This window comes from Gambusia affinis, linkage group LG20, assembly GCF_019740435.1.
Source record: "Gambusia affinis linkage group LG20, SWU_Gaff_1.0, whole genome shotgun sequence".
NCBI lineage: Eukaryota > Metazoa > Chordata > Actinopteri > Cyprinodontiformes > Poeciliidae > Gambusia > Gambusia affinis.
Genome location: NC_057887.1, coordinates 3158651 through 3169480, shown reverse-complemented (window position 1 = coordinate 3169480; position 10830 = coordinate 3158651). Strand labels below are relative to the sequence as shown.

Genomic DNA, 10830 nt, shown 5'->3' with positions numbered 1-10830 from the left:
GTCTGCAGTGACCCTATTGGATGCTGAATTAGCCTATTAGCGTAGTTCAGCATCCAATGGACCACCCTCAAAAAGTCCCACATTGCACCCCCTTATGCAATTAAAAAGTCTTTTAATTCACATTCACACACATTCAGATTTACACGATGCTTCTGCATGCCTCTGAACATGTTTTGATGCAGCCTGTGTTTATGCTGCAGAGCATGGATTAGCCACACTGAGCTGCAACACCGTTAAAATTCTGCTCCAGTAACTTCACATCAAATGTGGCCACAAGCAAATAACGCAGCTGGCCTAAGGGTACCCAGGAGGCCTCGCTGGTCCACCTAAAGACATGCGATGGAAACACAACGCTTCACTCTGCAAATCCCCACACTGCAGACTGGGTCCATCCAGTCTGTGCGGACACATGCTGGACACATGCGTGGCAGGCCCAGGCCCACCTGTCAGAGGGCAGTGAAATGAGACAGCTCCATCACGTCAAGCATTGTGTTATGACAGCAGCTACTTCCACCACTGCATTCTTTTAGCGTTTGATGGCTCCGGTCCGTGGCTTCTTGCATGCCTGTGTGTCCCGTGTCACAACCAGTTTCCTAGAGTCGCATGCCTTACCCGTGTGGTGATGTGTGACAACTGACACAGTTTAGTGTCACTCAGTGGCTTTTGTACAGGAAAGCCTTAAAGGCAGCGGGGGACAAAGGGGGGAGGCCTTGATGCTTACTGAGCATCCTCTCTGAGAAACGTGGAGATATTGTTCAGTCAAGAGCTTTCTTTTGGTGTTTGGTTCTAAGATTGGGGAGGGGGATGGCATCTAAGATAAAAACTTACATTCTGCTTGAGAGTGAAAAAGTTTCCTATGCTTTTTTATGCTTAGAAATCATTTTATATAAATTAAAGCTGCAATATGTAACTTTCTTATTTACTTGTTTTTTTTTTTTGTTTTTTTTTTACATATTTGCCAAAACTGTCAGCATGACGTGACTGTGTAATATGAGACAGGTAATTTGTGAAAAGATCGATCTCCTCCCCCCACCTCCGTGAGCTGCTGTTGCATCTGAAGAAACCGACCAAAAGCAACCAATCAGAGACAGGAGGAGGGGCTTAGCGCTGTCAATCAATGCTGCTAAATGTGCTAATGACAGGGAAACAACTTACTATTTCAGAAAAATGTTTGTGTGCTTCCATTGGTAGCCATGCCAACTAGCCAGCGCATTCACAACATTTTCTGCAGCGCAGCATGGGGGCGGAGCAGTGCAGAGACCCGCCTCCTTTCTAGTTGGTAGTTGCAAGAAGACAGAGGAGCTCGATCATTTTTTCTCACAGATTATCTGCCTCATACCATACTGTCTCCAAATAGTGACGGTTTCAACAAATAGGTGAAAAATCTACTTTTGGAAAATTTAAAACTTCCATACTGCAGCTTTAAAGTAAATGCATGTATTTCTGTAGTTCTGGCAAAATGAAAAACATGTCAGATAAAGACAAAGGTTTTCCACTACAGAGCAGTAGGTACTGTTTGAATTTGTTCGTATAAAAAACATCAATTTGTGCTTTAGGGTCAAAATATTGTGGACAAAATAAATATTTGTCAAATAAACAAACGAGATTACTGACATTTTTCATAAAAAAAACCTAACTTCTAACAACGCATGGAAACAAAACATCGAGGATGATGTACATTGTGAAAAAAACAAAAACCCTCGAAATTATGGATTAGTTTAGGGATTTGTTTCCATCCATCCGTTCACTGTCTACACCCACTTGTCCTTGCAGGGATACAGGGATGTGGGGTGCCTCTCTCCAGCAGCCATTGGGCAAGAGTCTGGGTATGCACAAACACAGGACAAACAAACATGAACATACACACCCACTCATATGTAATGGCAACATAGAGAGACCAATTTAACTAACAGTCAAACACAGGGAGAACATGCAAACTCCATTCAGACTAAAACACCAGTCTGGATCTCTTTTCATGCCACCATTACTGCAAGGTAGCATTGGTACCAACTGCTTCACTGTGCAGTGACAGCAAAACCAAGAGTAAAGTCAGCGTACAGAAAATAAACTTGATGTCATTTTTTTTATTATCAAGATAAAATAACAAAGGAAATCAAAATACGGGGAGTTTTTTTGAAAACATAAAATTCCCAAAGGAACCTGTACAAAAATATATGAAAACACACATGAACACATGAATGAATGAGCTAATAAACAGATCTATTCATCCATCCATTTTCTGTTCACCCTTGTCCCTAATGGGGTCGGGAGGTGCTGGTGTCTATCTCCAGTTATGTTCCAGGCGAGAGGCGGGTTCACCCTGGACAGGTCGCCAGTCTGTCACAGAGCATAATAAACACATAAAAAGTATTTATATATGTAATATTCGACATAAGAATCAAATGTTGCTGCTGTCGTCACACATTGCAAATCTAATAGCTTTTCTGAGACGCATAGCTCTGACCTTGAAACATGTTTAAAATTTCATGAGGACCCATCTCCACTTTTTAATATCATAAGCACTTTAAACTAAAAAATATATCAGATTTTCTTTACTGCCTTACTATTTAAAAGTCACAGTTAACAACATAAACAAACAAGACTATACCGGGTCATGTACGCAAAACACATACCATGTTAGATGCATATTTTTGATTGACATAAGACCTTAAAGCATATAAGAGAAAAGTGGTTCTTTCAAAAAGCGATTTAGCTGCTGGCTTCCTGTCAGTGCTGTCGCTCCGCATGGAATCGATGGGATTGCTGGTCAGAGTGGCACAAGGGTACAGAACATACTGTAATGGTGGGTACTGTAGAGTCCTTAATGGTCCTCACAGCGGGACAGGACGGCCTTGTCACGCATTGGAGGAGGGGCCCCAGGCCGGTGTTACGTGACTGGTTTTGATGCAAACACACACATTTGAAATAATAATAATAAAAAAATCCTCCACAGTAAAGATGCTGATATGTATGAAAATATACAGATGAATAAAATAGATAGACAGATAGCAGTCACAAATGTAAAGTTTTTTTATTCTCCTTAAAATAAAAATATAAACTAGAACAAAAAGTATTCTATTACTAAATTGCGGTAGTAGTAATGTGAAAAAGCCGCAGAAGAGACCACTATCTTTAAACACACTTTGCCACACTTAAGAGAGAGATCGAGCTTGTTCATATGTTTTCTTACTGCAAATGTAAAAGGAATGGCTTCCAGCATTCAGTGGCGCATATATAATGGATCTGTCATTAAAACGTGGGGCTTTTCCTGCAGCCTTTTCTTTACGTTGGCAGAGCGGGGAGAAGAACATCTGGAGAGGAGCGGGACATCCACGTTTCAGCGCTGCTCTCCATATAAGGAAAAGGGGGCGGGAATCCCACGGCAAGGAGAACGTGACTGCCATAGTTGTCTTTGGTAAGAGCCGTGCCAAACTTGCTCCTGCTCTTTGAAAGCGGCTCGACTGCCTTTACCTACGGTCTGTCCTCGGGGTTAATTTCACGCAGCGCTCGTGGGAGACGCTCTCTGGACGCTTGAGAGTCGGCAGAAAACTTTGGAAGAAAAAAAAAAAAGAAAAGAGGAGAGGAAGACTACCGCCGGTAGAGAGATACCAGCGGCAGCGCGACTGAACTTCCACTAGCGAGTCCGAAAGGGGGACCGGGAGGAGGAGTCAACAGGTCCCAGGTATCACCGCACACTTGTCACTGTCAACATTTGACAGCGTGTCTGAGCCAGGTGTTGTTTGGGGAGAGGAAAACCTTTTACCTGGAGGGCTCTGAATGCGTCATTAATTCATTACACGAGCGGGTGTGACATTTTCTTGTTTTTGTGTTTCTTCTCTGAAATTCACCATGTAACCGGATAATGAAACTAGTCTGAAGCTGGTAGCGCGTGCCTACCACGTATCCGGGTGCCAATAACGTCTTAATGTCATCGTGCGCTCTTTAGGGTAGTTAACGGCTTCAGACTCTGTACAGCTGTTAGGGTTTGCTAGCATGCAGAGCTAGTTAAAAAAAAGAAAGACAAAACAATGTTTGAGCTATTAAAGACATTGGCACAGATTCAGCTATGGGCTGTTTACTCGACTAAGTTAGCCTAGCCGATTTCGGTAAAGCTCCAGCTTGGCACACTGAAAAGCGGTGACACAGAGTTACAACCCTGCAGCATGCACCTCTGACAACAGCCTGTCAAGCACACACATGAGTTGTTATTCAACATTTCCAAATGTGTTTCATAGGCTAGGAGGTTCAAATTTTCCTAAATATATACAATGCTAACTACCTACTTCTTCAGTTTTTAAGTGCAAAAGGAAAGTTAATTTATTTTAGTTTATGTTGTAAAAGTCAAACTCAAAGTGATGTATTTTAAATTGCTTTTGTTCATTTTCTCCCGTTTCTTAGAATATTTAGAGTATTATGTAAACCTTTCTATATCTTTAATTAATAAAGAACAGTCTGCCTATAGAAAATACATCCATGTCCTGTACAGTGTATTATGATTAATGGAGCCATTGTAGATGAAAGGAGAAAAAAAATGGCAATGAAAGAATAAATGTCCGCCAAAAAAACAAAGAAAAATTATTAAACGAATATAAATCTACAATACTTGGTTGAGCTTCTTTTTGCAAGAATTGCTGCATGAATGTAGAGTGGCCAAAAGCTTGACAGCTGTATATGTTGCATCAGTCTACAGTAACAGCCTTAAGCTCTTCTTCATCTTGAAAACACTTACAGATTCTCTTTGGATTTTTATGTCCGATGAGTTTTGTGGCCAACAAGCGCAGTGATATTATTGTCACTAAATAAGGTATCGGTGCTAGTAGCAACGTGTGCTGCTGCCAAGTCCATAAAGCGGAGGGAATCATTAAGGGCTTTTAATATTTCCTAGTTAATGTCTGCTGTTACTTTGATGCTTTGAGACAACACCTGCACCACAGGCTTCCCTAATCAGCAGTTACTGTGGGAACTTCACAGTTGCTGATGATTAACTGGAAAAAAATAAATAAATGTTTTTACAGAAAAAAATCACATAAGTCACATTATGGTGATTTTTCTCTTGTCCTGCAGAATACGAGTGTCCAGTTGTAGTCCTGAAGGTCTGGTATCCTGGAATAAAACGTTTCCCTCTGCAGCACAGTTGATTCAAATGGCTCAATTAACTGTTTTGCTAATCCTTCATTCATTTAATTCAGGTGTGCTAAACTAGGGAAACATCTTAAAAGTGTAGGACATTCGCCCTTGAGGACCTTGTGATGTCATGAATGTGGTTTTGCTTCACAGTAAACTCTCTCTAAAGTTGCTGTTTAGTTACTCATGCACCTTTTCAGCTCCCCTTTGCCTCCCACTAAACTTTGCGTTCATTTTCTTGGACGTGAACAGCCGGATTCTTTACTCTTTGTGGCTCTCCCTCCTCGTTGGCTGTCTGCCGGACGGCCGTCAAGTTAGCAATGTTGCAGATGATTACGGAGACCACAAAGTAACATTTATGAGTTTATTTGTTTTGTGTAACTATTTGACAAATGTCCATATGTAACATTTGGTCCCGGTCAAAAAAGCTTGCGCTCATGTCAAGTCAGCTGATGTTTGGTTTAATGTTTCTTGAAAACACAAACCAGCGGCGCGTTGTCTTTCTACTCTGAAGCTTGAACAAGAAGTGGGAATGGTGACCTGGAACAGCAGAAGGTGTAAGACACTCGTCCTTTTCTCTGACAGCCTGTGACAATCAGAGCGGGATGCATTAGCGGAAGAGTCACTCTGTGGCAAATCTGGTGTGGATGAAGGTTTTCCCACCCTGTCACCTACTCTCTGAGTGTGATTCACAGTTTGGCGTTATGCCCTCTGCATAATTGGGGAAAGGGCTAACACTCGATACAAGGTTTACCCCATGAAAGCTGTCGCATGCAGTGACATTTTAGGAAGTTGGGTAAAAAGGAAAGGTTGCTATCTAGATTTGTTACAGTGGTGGATCTCGTCCGTGTTTGTTGTATGTTTTCTGAAATTGAAGTCGAGGTAAACATCCTATTTTGAAACTCATCTTTTTAAAAGTTGTTCTCTTTAGCCTGTATTGAACAGTAAACTGAGAAATAAAAAGCAAACAGTTAGAATAATAACCTGCCTTCATTTCCAATGCAATCCAGTGCTGTCCACATTTCTGGTGTGCAAAAGTGTGAAACTCTTCATTTGCTTTAGCATAATCTCACACTACAAAAAACAAAACAAAAAAAAAAAAATCAACCCTTTAATTTAATTTCTTTGACTAAGAATTTACTGGTGCCACAGTGATTAGTACTCCTACCGATTCTTCGAAAATAGATGTAACTCAGTTATTTATTTAGTCTACTCTGCATTTTTTTAAAAGTTGATCACAGTTTGGAGGAACTCTTTAATTCATAAGGCATGACTTTTATTTTTTTTTTGTTTCCCTTGGGTTGAAATATGAAACGACACAGAACTCCATTTATCTTGGCCAAGGGCTTCTAGGCTGGACAAGGACCCATATTTATCTGTGCCACCATGCACAGCGAGCAGGATGGTAATGGAGGTACAAAAAAAAAAAAAGAGGTCCATCTTTGAGCCATCAGCATTAACATTGAATACAAGCAGGTTTGATGTGAAACAGAAAAGCAAGAGAACGCAAAAAAATCTAACAGAAAAACCTCCTTGCACCAGTGTTACATATGGAGGAGGATCTGTGATGCTTTGGGCTTGTTTCTGTTCCAAACACCATGAGATCTTTTCAGTCCTCTGGGATCTGGGTCATAGTTCAGGTATCAATTGAGCTACATCAGCTGCTCACAGATGTAAAAACAATACCATATTGCCATGGTTACCCATGATAACAATAGTTAGAAGGTAAAAAAAAATTCTTCCAGCTGTATAGCATTCAAAACCAGAGGGAATAACTGGTGAAACATGCAACCATAAAAATGATGAACTAAAGGTCTAGAAACAGAACAAATAGGGCTAAAGTAACAGAGCTCCTTCAACTTACTTTCACAGTTAGAGAATGCTAGAGTTTGGTTTAATGAAACAGATTCTTTCTCCACCGACTACAATGCTCGATTTATTTATTTATTTATTTATTTTTTGTTCTAAAACTTTCTGTTCTAGACAATGCCACAGCAGCCAAAGATGAACTCATTTGGTGGTAGAGAACCTCTTTCTTGTAAATGTTGTAGTTTTTCTGTAGCATCAACAGCAGCAGTATTCTCTGCCTTTCTCTTTTTTGAGTTGGGTTAACTTGTAAAAACGGTGCCATTTAGAGGCCTCATGGTGACGTAGTTTCACACGGTGTAAGAAAACGTCGAATCAAAGCCAGTTTTCTTGCCCCCACACCTTCATGGTGCCCCTTTACCTTCTCTTCAGATTGTAAAGTGTGACAACCGCTGGAAAGGGTCTGTGTTTTTTGGCTCAATATTGAGGATCCCCTAGAGTTTCCTTTCCTGTGGGAACTGAAGTGTTATCAAAGTTGCTTGATCATAATTTGAGTTCTTATATGGGTTTCTTTCAGTTTGCTGAATATTGAAAGTCTGACTGGCCCTTTTCTGATGGTGCTGCACGGGTTTTCCCTTTCTAAATATGTCATCTTTTAGGTTGAGTAGATTGTAGGAGGTCTTGTCTCACAGAGCTGTATTTTAGAGATGCACTCTTCGGTCCAGAGTGTGTCAGGTGGTTTGCTCTGTTGCCACAGTGGCGTGCTGCCCCTTGTTGACGAGCCAGGCTGACTCACAAGGCTGCGGCCACGGCGCTGTGCAAACTCGTCAGCGGTGACTGATGAGATGAGCTCCTCACAATGGCAGCGCTCCCCGGAGATGCCACCCCGTGCTTACTTAACGGTAAACACCTCTACCCAGTCCCACCCACGCTCTGTCACACTCTGACTGCTGGGAGCGCAGCTTTGTTTTTTTTTTTTTTGGACTAGGAAGTGCTCATAGTGAAAGCCCGGACTGCAGAGCGAGAGTTACTGGTACATTAAAGACGCTGGTGGCGGGTTCAGTTCTTCAGAATCTTGTTTTCATCTGTTGGGTTACGTCTAGGGGGAATGGTTTCTCAGCAAAAAAATAAAAGAAAAAAAGAACTACCTCGGCTTGGAGGAACTTTTCCTTTGACACGTGAAGTCCAGTGGAATGAGGCCATGTTGCTCTTGGTCCAATAAAACCAGCCTTGACCCAAATGAAAGAGGTGCAGAGTCTGTCAGAATAAGTAGAAATAAATTGGGATATTACAGCGGTTTTACTGTGGTGCCCAGTGACGTAGGCTTTGCCTTAGGGACCAGGGCTAGTGTGGGAAAAGTGGGAGAGGAGAAGGGCGGGGAGCCGGTACCAGGAGAGAACACAGCCGAAGTCAAGCGGGATTGTTTTATTTTTTTTTTATTCAGAGGGGGAAGGGATCTGCTGTGATGTTGGAGCTATGCTTAACACTGGCTGCAACAGAATCCTGATTATTTTCTTTCTTTCCTTCTTTCTTTTGCCTGATCAGGCTGACTTGGCCCTTCTCGTCACCGAAGGAGTTAAATCTCCCTTCAGCCTCCCTTTTAGTCCTCTTGGCTTTGATGGTATTAAATAATCTTTACGTGTCAGCTCCCAGTGTTCGTGCGAAGAGAACGAGAGAGCAATTAGGTCAACCTTAAAGGGCCAGGGTACCTTCAGAAGAGGTCCGAGGCCATCGGGGTCATCCGACAGCCCAAACTTTATACCGCGCTGTCCTACAGCCGTCTGCCAAAATGTCCCAGAATGGATCGGTTGTATTATTTTAGGTTCCTCACTATGCTAGATTGCCTGAAGAATCAGGCCACATTTGTCTCCTCATTTTTTCTTTTTTTCTTGTGCCTAATGAGGTTGAGCATAAAGACCTATATAACCAATTATCCAGGTTATTGATTGGGAATGTGTCGCCACCTGCAATCAGCATTGAAATCAGCAACATTCTGGAAGTTGGAAAAAATATTTAGACCGCAATTATTTTTCTAATTTATGTTACTTGGCTTTTATTTCATAACTCTATACGGCTGCAACTAAGAATTATTTTAGTAATCTATTATTATTGTGACGGTTAACCTACTCACAGATAAATAAAAAAAAGCTACAATCAACAGATTTATTTAACCACTGAAGCCTTTTTTATACAATACTAGTAATACATTAAAATATGCAAATAAACAATTCATTTCCTTTCTATATAAGAAAATCTTGTTACCTAAAATGCAGTAACATAGCATTCCTCTTGTGAATTATAACTGGGTAAAACATATTTACACACAAAGGGTTTTTTCTTAACTGCAAAATGTATGCATGTGCCATTTAGTTTTAGCTTAATTACTACTCTGAATATGTTGTTGTTGTTTTTTTTGGAGTCTGTATTCTCCAGCTAATAATTAATCAGTTACTGAATTAGTTGGCGGTTGTTTCAATAATGGATTAATCATGATTAATTGCTTCAGCCCTATATAACTCGATGCAATGTTGGTCAGGATTGCAGATCAGGTGGAAAATGATACATGTGTTAAAACATTCTGTTCAATTAAAAATCTGAAAAGTGCGGCATGCAGTTGTGTTTAGCAGCCACATGCAGCAGGTGCTATTGGGTGTGTCTCGACTAGCTTTGCACTGTTGGATAATAAGAAATATGCCAAATTTTTAACAAAAAGTTCAAGTTTAGTCAGACAATATGATGTGTAAACATACATTTTTAAGTCTTGACATTTGATTGGACATGTACGCTGTGAGTCGAATCCTTCCTTTGTAGCCCGTGTTGCATGTTCTGGGAGAGAGTTCCCTTCGGCAAAGTTTGTGCTTGTATTGACGCAAAAATGTAAAAAACTCCACAAAATTCCGTTTGCTTGTTGTTTTTTTGCTGCCCTTTTTGTGCTTAAAATAAAAAAACCCTTATTGGAACCAAGTGACGGGAACTAACTCAAGTTCCTTTGTTTTACTGCTGAGTCGCTTTCTCTCGTATCATCTGCGCTCTTAATTTTCTCACAGCCCGCCGCCCCACATTTGAGATTTAATTTCCGATGATTTGCATGCAAATGTTCTGGCTCGTGTGCGCCCTTCGTTTTCCCCGAGTCGTCGCATAATAACTTCATGCTAGTTTCCACAAGTTTTGTACCTTGGCTTTTCACAAAACAGCCTCTGCCCAGTTGGATAGTCCCCTGGTGTGACGGCTGACATTTCCAGTGAAAGAGCCCCATTGTTGGCCCTCCATTCCCCCCCTTCCTCCACCCTGCTCTCCATAAAACAATGGTATCAATTGCTTCCACTGAGTACATCCACAGCTCTGTGAGAGAGACAGGCTGGCTGGGCTCGTTGGCTAGCTCTGCAGCCGTCCCGCTATGTAGCCAGGACGCCCTCCGTACTCTCAGCGGCCGCTCTGTGCATCAGCCTCCTCGGACGCCGGCGCTGTACCTCGGTTGTAACGTCAACCTGTAAATGCACAAATAATAGCTCGTGTATACATTCATTTTCCTTGCAGTGACAGCAGAGCAGACAGATGGGTTCGACACACCCTCCCCTACCCCGCCATCCCATACCTTCGTAATAAATGGTCTTTATTCCATTTTTCCTCTCGCTTTCCCCAAGACACTGCCATTAACCGTGACAGATGATATGTTCTTTCACTGAAACAGTGATCCCGAGCACACTGTCACTGGAAAATTGAATTCGTACTCCCACCCCCTTTTCTCCTCTTTTCCTTTTCTGCATTCTAATGTTTTTCTTGCTCCTGTTTCTCTCCCTTAGTCTGAGGACACGCTGTTAATATTACCTATTACAGAGGCTCTGTACTGTTGAATAGCCACGTTACCCCCCTGTCCCTCCACACCGCTGTCGCAAAGTC

The 10830-nt window shown here is 41.6% G+C and overlaps 1 protein-coding gene across 3 annotated transcripts in view; it reads left to right on the top strand.

The window, feature by feature from the left end:
• Window positions 1-3288: 3288 nt before the first annotated feature.
• The window catches only part of raraa (retinoic acid receptor, alpha a), a 185605-nt gene continuing 178063 nt past the window's right edge, over window positions 3289-10830 (top strand). For 2 of the 3 annotated variants that reach the window (XM_044103663.1, XM_044103662.1), the window contains exon 1: window positions 3289-3682. The gene's annotated coding sequence lies outside the window, so the exon portion shown is untranslated. The remainder of the gene's footprint in view (window positions 3683-10830) is intronic. The other variant, XM_044103664.1, reaches the window with a different exon arrangement.